The 25,367-nt window shown below is 30.7% G+C and overlaps 1 protein-coding gene and 1 long non-coding RNA gene across 4 annotated transcripts in view; one reads left to right on the forward strand and one right to left on the reverse strand.

Moving 5' to 3' along the window:
* Nucleotides 1-25,367, forward strand: part of LOC121122282 (protein unzipped) — a 301,683-nt gene that overhangs the window by 238,101 nt on the left and 38,215 nt on the right. The window lies entirely within an intron of this gene.
* On the reverse strand, nucleotides 22,606-23,536 carry LOC139907603 (uncharacterized). Its single transcript, XR_011784319.1, has 2 exons — nucleotides 23,286-23,536; nucleotides 22,606-23,197 (listed from the first exon to the last, which is right to left on the reverse strand). It is a non-coding gene; the product is annotated as an uncharacterized lncRNA (long non-coding RNA).

A 25,367-nucleotide genomic window follows, 5' to 3' on the forward strand; every position in this document is an offset into this window, starting at 1 on the left:
TTTTTTTGTATTTAATTAAGCAGTAGATTCCATACCCGATCCTCCAAGTTGTACGATTTGATGAATTCATAAGGAATCTACCAACCGTTTATTCGTGTTAGCTCATGTTTGCGTGGTATTTTGAAACAAATTTTTTTTCAAGTATGCTTTTAGAAATAAAGGACTTTATTATTTGGGATGAGGCATATCACATGTGGTTTGTGAGATAATTGTATTCCTATCTTACTTATTTTTTTACTATACTTGGACTTTAATGATTTGATATTTGACTCAGGGTTCTAGTTTTAATGACTCAAAATTGGAGTTGGACTTGCAAATTTCTAACTTTTTGCAACACCTGTGCTTCAAATATATTTTATGTTCATTCCTTAACTTTTGAATGTATTATTTGATACTTTGATCACGAATCGCCAATTAATTTTTTTAAGCATTTGGTCAGGTTTTTTATCATGTATTTTTCTATTTTAACAATGAAGATATACCCTTAAATATATTTTATTTATACAAAATTTAATTTGAATTAGAAACGTGGTTTTGCATTTCGTGTGAAGACTACCCAATCCTAAAAAAAGTAAAAATGTTAAGATCAAAAAACAAAAATTTTTAAACAGTTTTATTAGACAACAACTCATTTGAAGAATGGATATATAATACTTCATATCAATTATAGCTTATATGTAGAACGTCAATAAAAACAAAGTTAAACGGATTTTTCTCTAAATTGAGTGTAGAATTAGACTTGAATTCGTCAAAGAATACAAATGTAATCCATAGTTACTATTGAGAAAAATCGTAGGAGCTTCTTTTATGCTGATCAATATATACATTTGTAAAACTGATTGTGGTTTACCCTTACATTTTTTCTCGTGAAATTGGATAAATATAATGATATTGATACTTCTGCACGAAAAAAGTATCAAATATCAAAAAATAAAGTAGGATTTTAATGGCCATCGAAACGACGTAATATTAACCAGATATTATATGTATATTATTTTTGAATATTCTTTATTGTTTTTTTCTGAAGAAACATAAAAAAAGAGGCCGTCTGACTCAACTAATTATAATATTAATAATTAACTCCAGACGTAAAGGCTTCACAGACTGTTTTATGCATTGTATATTTTAAAAGTTCAGTGATCCCCTCATGTGTGTATAACTAAAAAACTAAGGATTGAATAATTAATTATACAAATTAATTATTATTATAATAATATATAGAAGCCAAGCAGTTGCTGTTGCTCTGAGAATATGTATTCGTGACTATTCCCCCCCCCACTTGGTGTTTTGTAATCAAAGGATTTATTCAAAAATGAATGTATGTACTGAGAACTGTCATTCGAATCCCAAGGATTAAAATCCTGACATTTTAATCACAGTCATTTTGAAATGTGAAATAGTATAGCCAATCACATCTTAACCTAGTGACACACTTAACTGTTCAATAAAAAGGATTTAAAAAATACTTTGTGTTTTTAAGCAATTCTTTTCTTTTGGTCTCTTTTGATTGTTTTTTTTTTTTTTTTTGCAAGTAAAATTAGTTTAAGAGAGAGAGAAAAAGCACAGCTACAATCGAGTAAAATACATTTGTAAACAAGAGATAAAACAATTGAATTTCAACGGATAATTAATTCCTTTCAAATAAGGATAGATGCGAGCCTTATGGTCCCTGCATTCCCTGACCAAGAAGGCGAATATGTATCGTAAAAGAGAGTAAGACATAACCAGAGATGAGTATTTTGTAATGAAAAACAGAGCGCAAGGAGGAGGTCAGAGCTATATATATAGTACATCTGAGTTAAAACCCTTGTTAATATCAGCTGCCTGTTTTATAATTTTTTGAGAACATTCTACATGTAAAATAGCAACAGAAGAGAGAAAACATTATAATTGTGTTAAATTTATATACATCGATATATTTTGTATTTTTAAATCAATTTACACCAAAGATTGACCAGAATTTTTCTTTTTAGAGGGAGATGTTAACATACCCACGACTTATTAAATAATGAACTAAAAATTAGAAGGAGCACATGCATCAACTGTTCAACCTTTTTGACCCGGTTAACTTAGTTTTTTCTTTACACAAATCCCTTCTTTTGTCATAACATATATAAAGATATAATTTTTGGGAGAGTCCGACAAAAAGCGGGACTGAGACTTATGTTATTATTTAATTATGACCAAGGATGCCATTTTTGAAAAAAAATTAACATCTACCTCTGAAGTTAGAATTCTTACCTATTTTTGGTTCTTAAAAAATAGGGTTGAATATTTTTTTCGGACTTTCCGACTGATTTATCTTAATTTTTTGTTTTCTATGATATGAAGTTACTTTTAAAAAGAAAAAAAATGGCCTTCTCAATTTCTCTCCATCAACAATACAAGGCTTTTTGATAAATAATTCTTCTCGACTACTCCCAGATGGAATAGTCAATGGAGGAGCAGTCTGTGAACAGATGCGAATTATTGACCCATTGTGTTTTCAGTTGCTGATGTCGTCGAACGTAAGAGGCATTTCTTAAATACTTCACATACCTCCTTAGCCAGACCTCTGGTGATTGTAGTGTCCACGTGCTCCATGATCCCAATTTTCCAGCGTCTACCACTTCCAGGGGACTTTTCAAGGCTCTGAACTGTGATGACAGTTCTTTTAATCGTATCAACAGGACTCTAGGAGCACCCTAAGCACATTTGGGGGTGGAGCAAATCAGAAACCCTTTGCCTTTCGCCTCCATGGTGACAAACATTTATTTTTGAAAGTTTTTATTTATTAACCAGAATAGTCCCTACTTTTAGTAAGGCAATCTACTAATTATATTAAAATATTCAAACTAAAGTAATTCAGATTTATTTACATTCTAGTCCAAGTTTTTACACAACAAGTATTAATGCATATTCTAATACAAACCATATACTGTGAGTATTTTTTTTTTCTTTTTTTTTTTTTTTGTGGAACCTAAATTTTGGCTCACCCTGTCTTTATAAGACTCTTTAAAACTAATAAAGATGTCTTTAACATTTGAGTTTTTTCTATAAGAAACATATTATCACAACCTTGGAGATACGTACACAACACACCAACAAGCTTTTCACAACTTATGTTTTATACCAGTGTATTTACGTAATAAAGTTCTCAGAAGTAATTATATAGAAAATATAATATAGAAAATAACTTTTTATTACTACAATGACATTGATTGAGGCTACTACCTTTTCTGAAGGGAAAAAATATATTTTGTCGTCTCAACATTTTTCTGAGTCTTTTTTCTTTTGTTGCTGTCTTTTCTACACAAAAATTTTAGGGAATAGTTTTTTAAGGAGATAAATATCGAGTTGTTTATTTTTATATTGTACTTATTTTGTTCATTTTTTTTTTTTTTTGAAAATATGTCTCTTTTGGTTCATATTATGTAAAAATTATATTATTTGTAGAGAAAATATTTATAGACAAAATTACTTTAAGTGCCTTTTGACGAATTATTTACGTTAAAATCTGTATTCATTATATAAATACTGGTTTCTTTCATTTTACAATTACTCATAAGCATTGATGATAACCGATTCAATTTTTTTGTTCCCCTGTTTTTTTAAGTTGGTAAACTAAAGAGTGAATTTTATTTTTATAAGATTTTGATCATAATTATTTAATTTCTGAAAAGTAAACTTTTTTTTAATTCCATACAAGATATCATTGATGTACATATATGAAACCGAATTGAGCATTTGCGTGTGCTCATAAAAGATGAAGAGTTACCCTGAAGATTTATTGCAGAGCTATAATTGTAAGTCCTTGTTAGACTTTGAGTAGAATTGATGATCAACAGCGGAGTAATTCTTACATATGTATTTCCTTCTCTCTCTTCATAGCTACTTGTAGCTGATCTAATGAAACGTATGGACAGCTAACCTGCTCTACTCAAAAATATTCTTCAAATTGTCAAATTTACAATGTTGTTTTTTGTTTTTTTTTTTAACATACCCAAAATGCTACAAATAGAGCTTTATTTTCATATGTATAACCTCTCTAAAAGAGCATACATTAAGAATACTGAAGTTGCGTAAAGACGTTCCATTATTAGAGACGTCCATTTTAGTATTTCTGTATACTATTATTTTTTAGTAGCTACGAAGATAATTATTTTAGTTGAATCGGTTCCAGAACTGCGTTTCTAATCAGTCTCACACCCTTAATTAGTCTTCTTTTCTAATTGGTTCAATCTTTTGCTCCTATTCAACTGTCTTAAAACCAATTAATTGGTCCTATCTAGGACTGAAGAAAATAATAAAAGACAGTTGAACATTTAATACTAAATTATATGGCAATATAAACTGCAAATTTAATTAGATACTTTTTTAGGAATAAATGTCCTTGTTATGAATGATGATTTATGATTGTAGCTATTCATGAAATTTCAACAAATGAAAATATTGGTTCAAGGATTGACAAAATTATACATGACTGGCCAGATAGTACTGCAGTTTTTATAGTTTTTTTTAGACTGATCCAACTATACTATTTATGGGAGAGAAAATGTCACTTTACTATTTTCTTTGATATTTATTTTCAAGAATATATTTTGAAAAAATATATATAATATTGTTGTTCCAATTCTGGGAGAGTGCTGACTACTTTCATTTAAGTAATGCTTTCTAAAAATACTTTAATGCCTTGAAAAGCTATTCTTACTCCATTATTTAAATCCTTTATTTGTATACATAGAATGTATACAATGCTTGGAAGTAAGAAAGAACGCAAAAAGTCTGTTTTTAATGTCGTTGATAAATAATTAATTACAGAAAAATAAGACCCAGTCCAAAAAAGAAAAGATTTTTTTAATTAATATATTATCTGATAATTAGAGGCCTCAGATACTGACATCATTATTTACATAGGTACCAGATGTACTTATTTGCATACATTAACCAAAAAATGAAATAGGAATTGACAATATTAATGTAGGGTAAAAACTAGAAAAATTTCATAGTTAAGCATTAAACATATCCCACATGTCAAATAAATGTAAAATTTATTTTCAAGAAATCCGAATATTATGATTCACAAATCTAAAACCATTCTTCTTACTAAAAGAAAGAGATTCTATGGCTTGAAATGTTGATTGTTGTAAAAAAAAATATGTCACAATATTTTGTAATCCCAGAAACAAATGATATTTCTTTGTAATTATATATATTTCTTAAATATACATATGTAATTTTTCTCCATATATTTTCTCTCCTATGAACAAGAAACGTTTGTTGTCTTAGGAAATCTTCATATTTAAAGGGGAAAATAATTGAATAATAAAGCTGTTAGCATGCAGATTCTTGAAGAGAAACTTCTATTATCTAAAGTATCCTTAATCGATGTATAATGTTCCTTTAAGTGCAAATTGGTAGGTATTTATACATTGGTAGAACTACAAGGTCGTACAGATATATCCGATCGAAATTGGACTTCATCAAGATCAACAATGCCAGTAGCATGGCCATGGTCTACGGCCTTTGTCTAAAAATATAAGCATGCAAGTGAAAGAATTGTTGTCTGGGAAAAATCTCTAAGCAGCAAAACGGCCAATCCCAGCACTGCCTTAAGTTCTTGATGCAGCGCTCCAGGCGAATGGCTTTGATAACAAACAGAAAGAGTTGAGCCTGGCCCTAGACATAGGAGATGAGGTTTAAACCCTTCACGACTCTATTTACCGTTGCCGAGCTCACAGGGCGGCTCTTAGCAAGCTTTATCATGGTTACCGTTGTATTCGCCTCAATTGGCCTCTTCATGGCGACCAGGAATAACTGGATTCTCTTTTTGTCACTTTGAAACTTTTAGGGCCTCTTGGTGACGTCACCCGACTCGTTAAGGCCCTTTAGACCCTCTTAAAAAGGTCGTCTTGGGTACTCAATGTTGTCCAAGATAACCCTATTGCCCTCTATTGGTCGACCTAACTCAGCAATAGTCGCTCTTTGCGTCACTTCTATGGTTATACTGGATATTTTCACGACCAAATCGGAAAAAATGTTTGTTGAGACCCTTAACTCGAACGCAATGCCCTCATTATTCATCATGTTAATGTCAAACTTTGTGTGGATTTATCTGTGAGACCTTGTATGTGACATCATCAGTAACAAGGAGAAAAAAGGGACTATGACGTCACTGGGTGGAACATAACTTAGGTGGAAACGTGACAAAGCATAAAAATTAAATTTAAAAAGGACTGATTTTCTATGCAAGTATTTAGTTTCATCACTTATACATATTGACACTCATGGAAGCTACGTATATCGGTTAAGGGAAACTTATGAGACCATGTAAGATTCCTTTATAAATTTTTCATTTATTAAGTTCAAGATAAACATATTATATAGTAAGACATCTGTCGGTTTTGTGAATGCTCTTGACAGTTTGAATTATTTATAATAGATAAATAAATAAATAGGGACAACAAGTTAATTTGGATGGCACTTTTGCATTGTGAGGCAGACGTCTCTTTGAAAATATAGCTGGAATAGAAGAGTTCGGCTGCATTAAAAAAATACATTGGGTAGATGTGTAGTTGGTTTGAAAAACAAGTTTTGACTGTTCAACGTTAATTGGTCGTTTCTTTCTGCAGCTGAGTTGATTGAATTGATTATAGGATTGCCCAAAACAATATCAGGAAAGGACGACAAAAATTAACTCCTTATTGCGATGATAACTCATTTTTCCAACTCTTCTCTTTCTTCCAATATTTTCTACTACATCCATGTCTTTTAAAAGCAGAAATTTAGCTCAAAATATTTCCTATACTAATAATAAAATACAATAAAAAAATAGCAAGTATATAAGTCACAAATAATTTACTATTTTATAACATAACAAATAATAATGAAGTTAATTAACCATTCTGATCAATAATTGAGTTTGGAAAAAAATTACAGCGTTTTATAAGTTTTTAAATTATTTATTTTACTTCTGGGGCGATTTAATCTGGTTACAGACATAAAACAGACACTATATAAAAGAAATATAAGTCGTCCTTAATCTCATATAAATATTTTTTTTTATCATATCAATTTTTTAGATATTAAGCAATTGAATGTAAAATTCCCACTTTTGAACAAAAACTCTATTGCATTACAAAAAATAATCTTTAAGAATTCCAATGCCTCACAAAGGAGGTGGAAAAAAATCCTTGAAATAACATTTCTAGTTGAGTCACATATTTTCACCTACAAGTACAAGTTTTTGAATATTTTCATCAAGTTCAGTCCGAATCTTCAGAAAATAAAGGATAATTTGACAAATACATTATATCCAGTGAAAAATTGTAATGACTTTGAATTCCAAGTCGAGTCCCGAGTCTTGGATTCTAAGTCAATTGTAGAGTCTTTGATTTTCTGATCAAGTTTAGTCTTAATTTTTGATTCCAAGAGTAATTTAAGACGGTTTTTTTCTTTTAAATGAAGGTTGAGAGATACATTGGAAATGCCTTAGGTCTAATAATGATAATTTAAAAGCAGGACTGTATTTTGAAAAACTTTTCAGTCAATCCAATAGTAATTTAATGCGAAAAATAATCAAAATCCAGCACAACGAATATATTTTTGTATACATACTCATAAATAAAAATATTTCTTCCCGTTAAATCATAATGATTTTTTCCATTAATAAGAAAAACAAAGATCGATTGATCGAAGATTCTTGATTGATCATGACGTATCAATACATCCCCTGTGAACTAATCCCCCCTCTATTTTCCTCAAATTTTTAATGCATATAAATTTAGATATATATATTTTTCCAAAAAAGAAATCTCCCAAATAAAAAAATAATTAAAAAATTTCCATCATAATTCAAATGATCTTATTATTTATATTCATTTATTTTATTCTTCAACAAGTAAGAATTCCTTTTAAGATTGATAAAAATCCAGTGTAATTTATAGCTTGCCTCTTTTTTGGAATTTGTGATCTGAAGAACAAATATTATTTTCTTCATTTGTTGGCATTTAAATGCATTTTCTACTAGATTCAATTCTCTATATACAGAGTAAATCTGAGGATTTGTTACAGAGTCAAAGTAGAATTGAGGATCGATATTGAACTAATTCTCGAAATGATCCCTTTTTCTCGACTCATCAAATAAAAAGACAAATATTTGATCTGGAGAGATCTTATATAGGGGAAAATAAGGCACAAAAAATATAATTTACTTAAACATGGTGTTAATGAGACGAGATGATTAAATGCCCATCCGAATTAACACGTGTTGTGAAGAAATTTAGCCAAATAATACCTTATAATTTTAAATGCTATTAAAGGTAAACCTTTATAAAAACGTCTACCTAATAATTGGGGAAAAAATTAATAAAACTATCGATTATATTAAAAAATCTTCTTCATTTTTTGCAGATAAAATAATGAATTAAAAAAAAATGAATGATTACTTCTTTTTTTGTTTTTGACGACACAAATTTTAACCAACTAAAAAAATATATAAACATAAAAAAATACCTTACCAAGGCTTACATATATATAACTAGGGCTGTAAATCTTAAGCATTTTCTAGCGTGCGATATATGTTGTTGTTGCCAATTTGATCAGGGTTTTTTTTTTTGTTCATAAAACTGTGATCATTATTCTTCTAATGTCACTTCATATCAGCTAAGCTTTTCTTCTCTAAAATATTTTGAAAATTGTCAGGCCAATTATATTCATTTTTGATTTATTTTATTCTACATACCAAAATGCTTACAATTTACAATAGCATATATCACTTTTACTAGTTTAATAAATCACAAAAAATGTACTTTGTATCATATTTAGCCCTCAAAGTTGGACTACAATTTATCAAAATAATACTTATTTTATGTATATTTTTATCTCAAATACCTAAATGTACTGCTGGATCGGTCCTTGGACTGATTGATTTTCAAATGAGTCTTTCTTTTAACAGGACTGATCTTTTTTACCACTTAACAGTCCTACCGTTCTTATTATCTTTTTATTTTCTTCACTCCTAGCTAATATTGAAGAATATAAAGACGAAAAAAATATTTTATGATAGGTAAACCACATAATACTTCAGTATTATATGGTGTATCCAGATACATCCTCCAGGTATCTTGTCATTGTTGTTAGTAACTACATCATTTCAGCTTTTTTAGTTCTAATAAAAGCTCGATAAGGACTGATCCTAGAATTGACTAATTTTATTATGACTGACTTATAGGACTACAGTGTTTGTAGTATTTTTATAGGGACATAAAGCTAATGAAAATGAACCCTGTTTAAAGCCTTTTCAGTTTATAACCTGGAGCAACTTTCACAGAAGGGTTATGGATAAATATTGCCCCTTGTTAATAACTTCGTTTTATAAATTTTCTAAACGATTTTTTTTTTCTTTTTTTTAAATAAAATTTACAAAAATCGGTTTTTTCATGACACATGTAAAATATGCAACAATTTTCTTTCCTTAGTGCAGTGCTTCCCAAACTTTTTGAATCGCCTACCCTCTTTCATATAAAAAAAAATTATATTTTAATAAAGATCATCTTTGAACATTTTTTTTGGGAGGTGTTAATAAGGAATTAATTGTATCACACAAGCTTTCGTCCCATAACAAAGTTTAGCCAGTCATCTTTCCTTACTATCTTAAAAGTATGTTTTTATCGCTGTTGTTATGACGTATTGCAATGTAGGGAGAGAAAAGGGGGATCTATGATGTCTTGCTGCACATAAAAAATATGATAGGAAAATACAAATCAATAAACAATACTTTTGTAAAAGAAAAAAATAACATCACACAAAATGTTCATTCACTATATACAAATATGTAAATAAAGTTCTTGTATTTTCTTTACAGGTAAGAATAAAGGCTTCTTTATATAAATACCTATAAGTAGGTTTTTTTGAGGTAAGGACCAATTAGTATAAAATTACATTTTCCCTTGGTTTTTAATGGGCATGTAGTTTATATATATATACCATTCCTGTGGAGTCTTAATGGTAGATGTAATATGATATTTGCGTGCATGGGAGAAGAATATAAATTATTTTTCGCCAAAGCTTTTTATTTTTACTAAAAAAAATATACATCTGTTTTTATACCTATATTTGCTTTTAAGGCATTTTTAAGGGACTCGTTAATTGAATCAAATTCAATCAAGCCACAATCACAATATTTGTTTTTTTTTTCATTCTTTGTTTCTATCTTTTCTCATCCATCACTGCTTTATTTTTTGTTTTTCTACAGCCACATTTGAGAAATGTTGTGATGTACTTTTACCTATGTTTTTTGCTTTTTTGGAGAGGGGGGAGTTCTCGCTTGTTCAAAAGTTACCACATTCCTTATTGTTTACTCTTCAATTTATTTGCTTATTTGGTTGATTTGACGTGTTCCCTGATTATAAGAACGTGTCGTAATATTAAATTAGCATTAGGGTTGAGTATGGTGTTAGTAACTTCTAATACAGTTATGTGTAGAAGATATGTAAATGGTGATCAATTAATTGTTATCAGAGTGGTTTAGTGCTGTGTTTCAGACCAGGGAACCTTTTTTTCAGTAATGTAGTACTTATTAAATATTTTTGAGCCGAGTACCCCATAACCAACCAAATCATTTTTAGTTTGGATGATGCATAATTTGTATAATATTTTTCAAAATTTCAATTACCCTCTGGAGTGCCTCCAAGTGCCCTTGGGCGTACGCTACCCCCATTTGAGAAACACGGTTCTATACAACCGATAACAAAACTTTTAAGGATTTTAACGAAAAGAAAAGAAAATTGAAGATGTAGTGATTTAAAATAAATTATGACTGATCCTGAGTTATGTAGATTTATTTGGATGGGATGCCAAATCTGTTTCTTAGAAAAAACTTTGCAAAATCACGTCATCATAAAAGATGTCATTAAAACTGTATATTTAGCCATTTAAAAAAAAACTAGTAGATAGGGTTATGTCGGTCCTTATTTAGAGCTGAGAACTGCAGTCCGGTCAAGTTCAGTCTAAAACTACAAATTTGAGTCCTTAATGTCTTTACTCTAAAGACTCGTTCTAAGACTAGAGCTGACGGAATAAATAAGGTCTGACACAGCACTATTAATACTTGCTTCGATTAAGCCTAATTTCAGAAAAATAAAAGATATTACCGTGCATGAAAGACACTTAAAGTTTTCTGAAACTCATGCAAAAATTATAGAACCAATTATTCTGGCAAAATTACACTAAGGGACTCTTATTTGATGAAAATGTTTAACTCAAAGATGACTAAATATATTAAGATTTTGAGCTATTTAAATAAGTGCAAATAGGTGGATTTTTTTTTAACTTACTTGCTACCTTATTTAATCTACAGTATATCTCAAAATCAACCCAATACTTTTTGAAGGGACGATAACAACTTTACTTTTTTCCAATAATGGAGATTCTTTGTTGACTCAAAAACTTTAATAATTTCCTTTAATGATTATTCTATGTCAATAAAAATTAAAGTTATTATAAAACCTCGGATATGTCGAAGGAAGTATATTCTTAGGTTATTTGGTATTTAAAATATTTACTGTGGACTGTGTGGGGAATTCCTGGAGTATCATGTAGATTACCATTAATACGGAGGTTGTGGCTGCAAGGGTTGGATTTATAAAAAGAGCAAACTATCTTCAATCAGCCATTATTTATGGAGTAGTTGTAAGTGATGAAAAAGCACTTCTTCTATTCTGAGTAAATGACAAAATGGATGACATGAATAAAGTATTTTGGCCCCTAAAGATTTTACTGTTCTCAGCAGCTCGTATGAGGTTGGCAATTGAGTATAGACTCAAGATGGAACTTCATTCTACACATCAAATGCCACTAACTATTATTTAAAACGAAAATTAGGATGAGGGAGATTTTGTTCTTTGTAACTTTGGCCTCCGTCATCACCCAACCTGCATCTGCTTGACTACTTTGGTATAGGACAAAATTTTGATTATTCCTTTTGTTGTTAAGTGCCGGACTTCAAATATACATGGGTTGGTCCCAAACTCAAAACGACAGCTGTTAAAATTTCATGACGATCTGTTCTTTGGTTTGTGAGTTAATGTGTAAAGTGTGACTCTACTTTTGCTATTTCAAAAACAAGGAATCATAAACAATTTCGTGTTTTAATTTTATACTCCTTCTTGAAGGAGGAAAATACCGTTCAAGCCGAGCAATGACTTGAAAAGTTTTATGGGGAGTCCGCTCCATAAAGCGAAACTAAAATTAATGATAATAATAACTTTTAAAAAAACCAATTTTGAACAAAAAAAAACAACCTTTATTTTCTTTGTCAAGCCCAGGACTTTTCAGCAAATGTGCTATCAACAAAATATCATCAGCGTAAAGACTCCTGCGTAGGAGTGTTGACCCAAAATGTCAGCGTCGACTACAAAGTTACATTGTATGCTTAAGGTTTAGGAAAATAATGAAGAGTTTTATTTGCTGAAAAGGATAGATTTTTTGAGAATTAATAGCCTTAAATGTGTTATATGACTTATTATAAGTAAAAAATTATGTAAAATGGCTTCCAACCAAGTTATTAACTTATTGTTTTTCATCATAATAGTTTTCCAGTGATATTGAGACATACTGTAATTGCGGAAGTAAAATTGGAAAACCATACATTTTTAAGCAATGGGGGGGGGATCATTGGATTTCATTGTTGTAAGAAAAAAGAAAATGATTTAGAACCACTGCTCCAATGTGACTCAGTCAATTGCTTTCCAAAGTGAGTTTATTATGTACATATTTAGACTTTATTCATAGTTAGAGTAACTCTTGAAAAAACTAAAAATGATGTTAGTATTATTATCTTTGTTCTCAAGTGTTCATAAAAGGTTATATTATTATGTATGGATATAAGGCTGTACTTAAGGGGGGGGGTAGGGGTCGTAAACAAACGATAGAGAAATGAAGGAGGGGTATCATTTTATTGATGGTTTATGAATTCTATTTTTTTATTGCTTTGCTATATACATAAAACAAACCATGAGTTTTCCCTGGAAATATAAATTAGGGATGTATTAATCCCTAAAATTCCCTGTCCTACATTTCTGTCTCATAGAACAATCTTTCCTAAATGAAATCATCATATATATTCCCCAATTTTTATAAGAATTTAATTAAGACTGAAATAAGAGTATTTGCATAATAAATTCGTGCATAAAATATATTTAAAGTTTTCTTAAACTTAATTATATGAATTAACTTTACTATACTATTATAAAAAATGATTTTTTATCGAGGGGGCTCTAAATATTGGCATGTTTAAGTTCAATATTTATCAAATACTAGTAACGACTAACAATATGTAGCAATTATAGGCAGGCTGTGAAGGCAGAGATAGTAAAGCTGCAGTTACGAGGAGTCGAATAGAGTTGGATTCACTTAACTTTATAGTGTAAGAGTTGGATTTGATTATTTAGTTGAAGTTGGGGTAAAAAGTTAAAACCTTACTACGTTACCATTGCCAAATGACCACTTTGCCAAATAGCTATTCTGCTTAACAGACACTTTTTAAAAAAATAGCAAATATATGTATTGGATCCATGTTCATATAAAAGTCATTATCTACTAAAACACTAAATTGAAAAATACATTTTGATAAGTATAGAATAAAAGACCACCTCGGAATAAATAAGTGTCGATGAGAACTTGATGAGGTACATAGGAGTTCCAACACGTTCGATCCTAACGATTGATCCATTCGCATGGTCCTGTAAAAATCAAAAAATTTATGTTCTTTGAAAAATATCAAAATGTGTACAACTCTATATAAAATCAAACCTGTAGAGTATGTTGAAGTATAGGGTAACTATTGTTCCAAGCGTCAACAAAGATTTGCTTATAGCAGCTCCACTAATATGTATTTATAAGACGCCAAAGGAGAACATATTGAGTGAATACTTAATGTTAGTTTACAAGGACGTCCGGTTTTTATAAGATACACTGTATGCAATTAATATATTAAATAGAGAGATAAAATCATCCTGTCAGAAAAGAGATCATATTGAAAAGTGTTGACAGATACGAGATGTACGTATATATAAATATATTTATCAAACCGTCAATCAAGAAAATTATTTGATTAATATATTTGTAATGTGCTGTCGTGTCACGATGAGATGGGATCCTTCAAAATGGACGGTTATATTTTATTTTGTAAAGTGCTATATGTTCATACACCATTTTGTTTCATCCTTAATTTGACTAATTAAATTTGAATCAAGGAACTTCAAATTGGAATATTTATATCCGATATAAAAAGTGAACATTTTGTGAAAACTTGTTCTCTATTGGTTGTGAGCTTGATTGGCTAAATTTAAATTATTTCTTGTAAAGATATGTACAAATCCCAATAATTATTATACATTTAATAAATTCATAGTTGTAAAGAAATATCGACTTACTCCCAACTGATTTTTGCGCTTTTTACTTCCCCCAACGAAGATAAGTGGAGGTTATGTTTTGCCCTCTCTTTGTTTGATTGTTTATCATCAGGTTTTCAGATAGAGATAAGGATCGATTTGGATCAAACTTGGTAAAAAGATTGTATATGGTCAGAGTAAAAGGCCATTTAATTTAGAGAGGTAAAAGTCAAATGTCTTGGTAACACAAAACTTAAAAAACAATGCATAACTGACCTTAACTTTGAAACAAATTGAGATTCATAACTCAATTTGATTTTAGGGGGAGGTTTTGCGCTCTAACGAAAGCCCATTCTAGTTTATATTTATTTTGGGAGGAATTATGGCAAAAGTTACATATCGATTTAGATCAAACTTCCTACAAAGATTAAATGTTATCACAGTAAGAAGCCCTTACATTTTGAGAGATTAAAATAAAAGGTCAATGAGAAGATAAGAGAAAACGTAAAAAAAATGCCTAATCGACTTTTCTTTCCTTTACAAAACCAAAGTAAATAGAGGTAACTTTGTAATATATCCCTAATAATAGAAATTAGTTTGGAGATCAGGCCATACCCCATGCTTTAAGGAGTTATTAACGACTTGTTAAATAAATAAACATATTTTAATTTATAAGGTAGTGACATATATTAATTAATTATTTATGTATAAAAAACATTGTAGGGACTTCAGTCTTTTTATACGAAGGAAAGGATTAATTGTTGTTGGTGATTGGATGGATTTATCTTTTATTTAAATGTTGCTAGTCAGGACGACGTCCTACTAATGCATGATTATTTTACGTTTATATAATTTTTTTCTTAATAAAGTGTTCCTCAATCAATCTCGACCATTTAGGATACAATACTTATAAGAATAATCAATGTTTTAATTAGGCCTAAATTATGAGTTAAAAAATTATTATTATTAGTAATTAATTTTTTCCTATTCTTGTATATAAAAAATATACTAATATAATAACTATTTAATTGGGAAGTAGATTACTGAAATATTAGTAAAAAATTACCCTACAGAAGGCTCTTTAAAATTTGGGACTTTTTAAAGATGGGCATTTGGAACGAAAATTGACAATACGGGACGAGAGTAATTTTAATTTCACCAATAAAGACCGATACAACCTTACCTAAAAATAATCTATTCAATGAATGATCCACAGGCCGTATCCCACTGCAAATCAAGATGATCTGGTCTACAGAAAGAAGAAAAAATCTCCTGTTAAAAAATTAAAATAAAATATATACAAATTCTTAAATACAAAAGATTAGGCATTGATAAAATATGCATAATTATAAGGTAGTGTTGCGTTTTTTTGGTGAAATAACAACAGATTTTGGGTTCTTTATTTTTTTTTATGACTGAAGATATGGCTTAGAGAAGTATTGAATATATTTTAGTATTAGTAAATATAGACAGGGGTACTAATAATTGCAACTAAGGAGGTCAAGGAAACTGACAGATATATGATCGGCGGTTCAAGTATTGGTTTTATTCCAAAATTGACACACTTCATAGCCCTAGTGAATATTTTATACGGGATGCGATTCAGATCCAGTACTTTCAACAATGTACAACCTTTAGATAGTGATAGCTGTCAATCATGACAAAATAACATTGGAGACAATCTACAAATACATAAATATTAGTGTTGTGTTTCGGTCTGGAAATCCTAGACAGGTCTGTGGCTGTTATAGTTTTTGTTGGACTGAATTAATTCAGTCCTACAAAAAGGTTCGGTATGGACTGGTCTCCAATAAAAGTTCGCTCTAGATCGGTCCAAAGGAAAAAATTGGTCTAGTTCGGTACCAAAAAAATCGGTCTTGACTGATTTTACAAATAAATTGTTTATAACATGACATCTTATTTTTTTCTAGTACAATGACGTTATACGAAGTTTAAACAGAGATAGCTTCGATTAATTTTGATCCCACCGTCTCTCATATGTATACAGTATTCGTTCTAGAACTTCTCATGTACTTTTGAGATTTTTTTGAAAAAATGAAAGACAGTTGATCTGGAAAAAATGGTATTTCATAATATATGAGATCGAATCAAAATCGGTCTAAAAGTGAGGCCGAATCAAAATTGGCTAACAAAATGAGACCGTAAAAATCGGTCCACAGTCCGAGACTGCGGTCTGTACCGAAAAATCGGTCTATAAAAAATCACATAAGACCAAACTGAAAAAACAAACGGTGCCGGGCCGAAGAAACACAATGGAGAAAAAACCACCTATTACAATAACTGGCTTAGCGAAATAATTTAATAACCAAATGGTCAACATTATCAAACTTCATATTCATAAACTTGTAAATGTCGTCACAGTTTTTCAACCTATAATAAACGGTGATAGTTCGAATACAACACCTATTTCGCTGTTTCACAAAACCAAGTCAACCTACAATCCGTGACATCCCCTTTCAATGCGTTAATGGCAAGAGTGGTAAAAATAGGACCTAAAACGCAACCCATACATTTTTTTAAGTTGAAAATCTGGACAGCGTTTTAATTTCCAAAGTGTTTATTATTATTATTTTGTTTTGGAGAAAAGTGACAAGGTAATGATGTGCTCATGAAAAACGAAGAGTAGCGCTATAGATTAGTTGAGGAGTTCTAAGTTTAAGTCCTTTTTGGACTTGGAATATATTTGAGGATTGACAGCGAAGTAATTTCCACCTATGCCCTTGCTAGATACAGATTGGGAATGTGGTTATTTCCTTCCTTTTATACTTACTGCAGCTGATCTTATTAAACATCATGCATAATCTTCTCCGAAAAGAAATTGTCAACTTGATGCATGTATATTTTTGGTTTCTTGTTTTTTTACTTACCGGCAGGTCATTCTTTATACATCTCTACTTATGACCAACTATCGACCAATTATAGAGCCTCTCTTAGTTTTTCTGTTTGAAGGAAAAGGTTTGGAGAGGTAAAGAAAACATCGATGTGCCCACAGAGTGGAAACTGAAGCTTGCACACAAACAACAATTGATTTCATATTTGAATTTATTTGCGTATACATTTTATGACACTGTGAGTTTATTTATGAAGAAACATATGATGATTTAATGCTTTGGATATGGAAATCTTATATATGTAACAACATCCCTCACATTTTGTGATTTATGATTTTCTTCAAACGTTGTAGAAATAAATCAAAAATGGAGTAGAGTATATTTTTGGCTGCTTTTAATGATGAATAAATACACATGCCAGAGAAAGGGAAGGCTTTAAAAAGGTGTTGACATATGAGTAAGGGATGAAGAAAAGAAAAAAGTCCCAAGGGGAGATGATGGATTGACTCACCAATTTTTCAAGTCATTATCAGAAGCCTGTTTATATATATATATTATAACTATATACATAAAATATTTCCTTTAAGATGAAAAAAACATAGAAATTTTTTTAAATACATTCCCAAAACCTTACTTTTCCTCTAACAAAACTCAATTTTGCCCGTCAACACACGTTGTCTTATGACTTCATCATTCTAGAAGTTGGCCATCTTAGCTGTAGGCATAATTACAACCAAAATTTGATATAAAACATCAATCTGTCTTTCTAATACCTATTCGTTTTCGATGCACCGACAGTTCCGTACACATTCAGATCATAAAATTTCATTTTATTTCTTTATTCATATCAAATATGTGGTCCCCGCCAACACAATTGAAAGCCCGAAATTTTTGTCTCAAAATTGAGTCGTGATTGTATTCTTTGATTGATAATTATCATCCATTTCTATTAACAAAATATTCGGATTATTCCCCAGCAGGCATTACAAATTGCACTACGTAAAGTAACAAAAATTTGTCGCCACAATGAATGATTTAGATATTGATAGATTATAATAAAAGGCTTTAAAATTTTGGTCAAAATGAAGTATCATACATAAAACGAAGGATCTAAACCAGCGGTTCCTAAACTTTCTGGTGTTTGATACCTTAATAACATTTAAAAAAGTTGCTGTGACACCAAGGAAACAAAAGTAGTTGAGCTGATCCTTCTTCACATCATTTTGGTAGCAAACTAGTGACGGTGTTATTAACAGGGATATTGTACTCAATTTGTTTCAATATACACCTCCGAGCTTAACTTGAACATTGTCTTTAGATGTCGGGAACAGCAACTTCTCGGTAATGGTGTGAACAGTCTTGGACTTGATATTTGCCAGCCAAAATCGACCTTTTTTTTCTGTTACTGTTACTGATTCAACTATGATCCATTCTTTTTTTAAATTCCTCACACTATTGTCTTTTCCTAGTACTTTTATTTCGATTCATTCTGTGCAATCTGAAACTTTACAAAATACATTTTAGTGTAGTTGCATATTATAATCAGAGATTATTGATATTAAGACAGAGATACAACATATGGACAATTTCCATGTCTACTGGACATTTGGTTCCATACAACAACTTTTTAAAAGGCCCAAATCGACCCCACAAAAATCTTTTAGGTGACCCAAGCTGGGGTCTTGACTCACAGATTTACTAATTTAAACTATAATTAGTATATTTTTGTGTCGAAATTTATTCTAAAAATTCAATTACAAGGTGGATAATTCATTGAAAAATTGGGCTGTATGTATATATTGTGTACAAGTTGCGATTTTATACATGAATTACTATACTATATGTATATTTTATATAAGTTACAATTTGTACAACACTATTGTACGAGTTGTAACTAGAATAAAAGTCTTGAACAAAATACATCTTGAACAAAAAATATTATACAAGTTTAAGCTGATACAAGAAATGAAAATGTATAGGTCGTGTGTACAATACTCAGGCTAGGGGTGGCCAATGTTTTCATATCTGCATGTATATTGTTGCAGTTAAAGTAATAAATCCGGTAATATGCAAAATAAATGGTTTATGTATATAATAACTGAAATAGACCGTTAATATGCATAATAACTACCTAATGTTCATAATAGCTAAACAATACTGTTAATGTGCATAAAAACTAGATAATCTGCAAATAACTGAACAAGACCGTTCATGTTCATAACAACTGAAAAAGATAGTGAATGGGAAAATTCATTGAAATAATAAATTTCACATTATCTTCTGAGACCCTTTCCAGAGACACAGATTCTCATTGGATATGTAGCATATCCAAAGGGCTTGATTAAGAGTAAACACCCTTCTCCAATTCAAGTATTACTATCAGAAACGCCATCCACTGTAGTCCCTGTTATAATCGTAGCCACGGGTTGTATTGCGAGCCACCACGACTAAAAAACGGGGTCTAACACACCGCCAACTCATACAATATCCTCAGAAACGCTATTCCCTGTAACCTCGGTTCTTATAACAACCCACGGATTGGAACCTACCACCAACTCATGTAATATCATCAGAGACGCTATCCACTATAGCTCCGGTTGATATCCCATCCCACGGGTTTTGTTGCATGCCAACGCTACTAAAAAAGGGTTGTAACCCACCGCCAACTCATGTATTATCATCAGAGACGCCACTATAGATTAGGATGATATCCAGGCCAACGGGTTGTCTTGCGTGCCAAATTGACAAAAAACGGGTTGTAACGTTTGATAGTATCGTTGGCATGCAACAAATCTGTGGGCTGGGATATCAACCAGGGCTATAGTGGATAGCGTCTCTGATGATATTACATGAGTGACAACATTGTGAGGCATGCATTTAAAAAAAAAAAAAAGCAAAACTGAATCATCAAAAGTTGTTGTGAAGCCTATTGCGTCATCAGATTTTAACTCTAGAGGAGATGTAAATATCATCAATATGCAATCTAAACCAGACGGGGATTACAAATGTATATTTCATTATCAAGATCATCTAACAAAATTATTTAATCTACGTCCTCTGAAAAGTAAACGTGCAAATATAAGTTTTTTCCTTTTTGGACATTTTTTTTCTTTGAATTTTAGTGCTCCAGAAATCTTACAATCGGACAATGGGATATAATTTGCGACTAAAATTATTATTTAAGTCAAATCTCTCTGGTCAGATATAATTTTAGTTCATGGAAAACCACGTCATCCTCAAATTCAAGGGTGTGTTGAGCGTGCAAACGACGATGTTAAAAATATTTTAATGGTATGGCTTCAAGATAACAACACAAGCAAATGGTCTGAAGGACTAAAGTTTGTTTAATTTAGTCAAAACAGATCCTATTACTGTGTCATCAATCAGTAACTGTACTCAGCTCTCTTCAGTTGCGATCCCAAAATTGGATCATCATCATCTAAAATTCCTAGTGAGCTAATACAATTTCTTGAGATGGAAGAAGAGATTATCCCCATGAATGAAATAAACTCTAATACTCCTGTATCAGAAGTCCAATCATTTATTGATTATATACCAATATTAATACCTAAATGTACGTCAATTTTGCTAGAGAAATAGCCATTAGTGACCAAGAAAATCAAGGTGATTTTATGGTTAGGAATACGGGGAAACAGCCTGATAGGGTCGACGTGGTTGACAATATTGTTATCAAAATCCCTTCTGCAGATCGAATTCCCTTAGATATTCAGAATATTAATGTTGTCATTATAGACATATCTGAGGACAAATACAAAATATGCACAGAACAAGGCATTATTGCAGGAGCTTACTTTAGAAACTCGTTTGACAAAATATCTTAGGATAATTTATCTATTATTGATGTTCCAAATAATGTAATTAGACTTCGTGAAATTGTTCGACGTGTGTCCTTTGGCCAGGATCACTTTCACTGTTAATGCAAAAGTGTTTCTGAAAGCCAAAAATGTAAATGTTTGAGACATTAATGGATTTGTAATTTGAAAAATATAATTTTATATTTTGTACTATTTAATTTAAATGTAATTACCATTTTCACGCGTTAGCAGAATTGAATATAGATTTGTATAATGTAGTGTCCTTTTCTAGCAATCGTGGAAAAATATAAATGTCTCATTTTATTCATTCTTTTAACCTTTATTAATCAAATATCATGTTACTTGGGATGACTTGTTTCGATGTAAAAATTCATCCGTCTTGCTTAATAAAACAGAGTCATAAGAGGATATTTCAAGTTCGTTCTTTCTACTCAACACCCTACTTCTTAGATCCATAACCAAGTATCAATATATTTGAAAATGTTTTCAATTTGAGCTACATATAATTATACTTATTGATAAATTATGCTATTAAACAAAACAAGTAATGAGCAATTTCATCATCTCTGTTTGATATTGATTTAACACAAGCTTAATTTTGGCATTGTTTTTATAATAAACAATATTGGATTAATCGTTTCATTAATTTTGCCGGACTTTAAAAGCACAAAGAATACAGGGGTGGAGCTAGTCATCTGGAAGGGGCAAAGGATTATAGTGAGCACCATATACATAAACTGTAGAGGTAGTGTTTCATACTTAAGATATGAATTTAATATTAGAATATGAAGATCACAACTTGTCCCCTTAGACAATAAGTAGAAAATAAAAGAATTCATAGAATGATCCATTAAGTATTTATTCCAACTGGCGAATCAATTAAGAAATAAGACTATTATAAAAACACAGGGACCGTTTCGGGACTCATGAGTATTATACCTACCCACGCTGTGAAAAAATAATTTCATTCAGATTAATGATAATAAAATGATTTCAATGTTACATAACATGCTTTTAGTAGATTAAGGGGCAGTGCAGAGTAGACATATAAAATTGACCCCTTGAATGTGGTGGACTGATGCATTTGGATCCACCTTAAATACCCCTCCAATAAATCCCTTACTCCCATTCAAGAAGGATTAGAATTAGGGAAAAAATTAGAAATAATATTTTATAATTACAAATTAACTTGATTAGCAGAATCCTACAAGTTGGGTAAAAAAATACATCTTTTATTTGTAGAAGTTGAAACTTGTTCAAGATTTGTTCTTCAATTTATAATGTGTACAAACTTATTATTCAAGTTGCAACTTGTACACAACATATGTATATATTCTAAAAATAATAATTACAATCTCTTTTTCCTGTTTTCCATTCAATATTGTTTTTGTGCTAAATAACCACTTATATAAATATTATTTGTTTTAACACTAGAACGACGGATAGTAACGACCCCCCGTAAACGACGGTGGATATCAAAAATGATACCCATTTATTTTTTAATATTTGTAACTGTTAGTGGTTGATAAAATTAAAAGTAATGTGTTAATTTTTATTTTCTCCGAAGATTTATTATTTATTTAAAAAAATAAACATAACTTTTATATTAACACATATAAAGAAACATCATTACAGATAAAACATTATCAGCTTTTGAACTCTTGATCGATAATTATATTATTGATCACATTGTAAAATGTACAATAATTGAGGCTCGTTCAAAGCTTAAGAATGACTTCTGTCGGCTGCCCTTTGGCTAAGATTCCTCTCGCATACATTATTGCAATCAGTTGAAGTATTTTTCGTTTGCTGATTGTCCATACATCATTCTAAAGTTTTGAACGAGCCTCAACTTTTGTACATTTTACAATATGATCAATAATATAATTATCGATCAAGAGTTCAAAAGCTGATAATGTTTTATCTGTAATGATGTTACGTTTTGCAAATGAAGATGGACCTGAGACTTCCTTCAAAATGTTTTCTTGGCTAAAACGGGCTGAAATTTCTCTATTTCCTATTTGTTTGTGCCAGATTGTGTTATCCTTGCCAACATACATTAACTCTTCTAATAAGTCGGTTGATTTATGTTTCTTAGAAGACGGGAATTGAGTCACTTGATTGCATCCTGGCATTTCTTGAAATATTAAATATACCAATTAGTTGTAAATAAATACATCTAGTATATAGCAAAACTAATAATGGTATTCAAGAAAATTACTTACCGACAGGCTTGTCAAAAACATCAGAATAGTCATCAGAATCAGAAGAACTTGATTGAGGTGGTTGGACATATTCTTCCTCTTTTTCCAATTCAAAATCATCACTCACCTTCTGAATCAGAGTACGATGTGCACTTCAAGATAATGTCTTATTTCTTCAATGGATAACTTTTTCTTGGACATCCTTGCACAATAAAAGGTGGAAGCAGAATGGATAGTTCCGAAAAATCTACGTTTATATTTATACTCGAAATGTACAGGACTCCTATCTAAAAATGTTTATTCATGTTTGTACTTGATTCAGCCTGTTCAAACAGGCTTGAGCCTGTTCATACACAATTGTAGAACAAACATGTTATTTGAAATGATTGGGTATCAAATATGATACCCACGTCTGTCTAGGTAGTGTTCACTGTACCAAAGAAACGAATACTAATTTTAATTTAGTTTTTTGTGATTAATAAAATGAATTAAGAGAATTCATGAACTTATAAACAAATACAAGCAAGAAATTTTTCACAATATTTCATTGAATCCCAAATGGGTATCAAAAATGATAAACTCGTCGTTCTAGTGTTAAGTGTTCATTTAATAATAAATTAATCTTATCTTCCTAATAAATATCCATCTTTAAAATATCTCTCACAACCTTTTGTTAAAAAGATAACAGATTAATTACGTCATTATGTCCAAATGTTGGACTGTATTTTTTTTTTTTAAGTAGGAACATTTACAACTTAACAAGATTTAATTAGAGTTCCATTAATCAACATTCAAACTCCTAATAAAAGGGGAAACAACAGTTGGCAATATTTATACGTTAAATGAAAGAAAACTATTGTTATATAATATTATATTTGAGCAAGATTTTTTTCAGAGAAGTTTGCAAAAACGAAAACTTACTCGAAGTTTGTTCCTGTAAAATAAATTAACTTTCAGATCAAATCTGTTTTTCCCCCTCTTATTTGTTTTCGATATAAAGTCAAACCTGGTATCACGACCACCTGTTTTAAGTGGCCGTATCCAGTCTAGGTATGACTAAGTGAGATTCTAGGTGTCTTATTTTATTCTCAAAATTACATCAGTATTCATCGAAGTGTTCACTCTTCATTTCTTATAGGAGTATACTATGATTGACTAGAAGTTTCGGAGCAAATGATGTATTCTTGAGCTGATCATTTCCTAAGTTGGAAGTCACTATCACATACCTTTTTGCTAAAAAGTATATCCAAAATTAATGGTCATTACATTACAGAAGATGAGATCTAACAAGCTAGGTATGACATCTTTATCCAAAAGGACAAGATTCCTTAACATGAATGGGGAGTGGGAACCGTATGTCTAAGATGTCCACATGAAGAGAAATTAATTCATTGGAACTATGAGCAAATGAACATGCATATATCTTAATGCTTTGTGAAAAAAAATCCTTCTAAATTACTGATGAACCAAAAAAATCAAACCACACAGATCAAACTTCTATATTTTTATTAATATGTCCCCCACCTTCATATACTGATTTTTTATCTCCTATAACGTATTTTTACCATACATTGATAAGATATCATTGATTGGATATATCAAGTGTCCAATAACTATTTTTCCATTATTCAAATGTCTTTCAACCAAAATTTGCGTTAGTCAATTTTACCCATTCCACTACGGCTGAAAGGTACACAAAGAACACTAGAAATAAATATCATTTCAATGTAATACTACCATCATAGAAAAGATCAAGGGAGACAGTAGAATATAATTTGCCAAACTTCTCTGTGCAAGAAAAACAAAAACAGACTGATGTAGACAGAATGACTGTTTATAAATTATTTCATGGAAATATTTCCCTGGAGCGAGATGGATTCACTGCTCAGACGTACAATGTGACTCTTTACTTCCTAAGGAAGCTTAGCATTTTTGAGGCAAGACCATCCAGCCACCATTTTCACATGATGCAGTGTATCTGGGTTCTTTTTTAATACAAAACATGTCACACATACCATGACAATACCAATGCTCTGAGGGTACCTGCAAATGAAAGGTGGAATATATAGATAAGACCATAGCAAAAAGAGCCTCCATTGGGTT

This window comes from Lepeophtheirus salmonis, chromosome 1 (genome assembly GCF_016086655.4).
Source record: "Lepeophtheirus salmonis chromosome 1, UVic_Lsal_1.4, whole genome shotgun sequence".
In the NCBI taxonomy this organism is placed as follows: domain Eukaryota; kingdom Metazoa; phylum Arthropoda; class Copepoda; order Siphonostomatoida; family Caligidae; genus Lepeophtheirus; species Lepeophtheirus salmonis.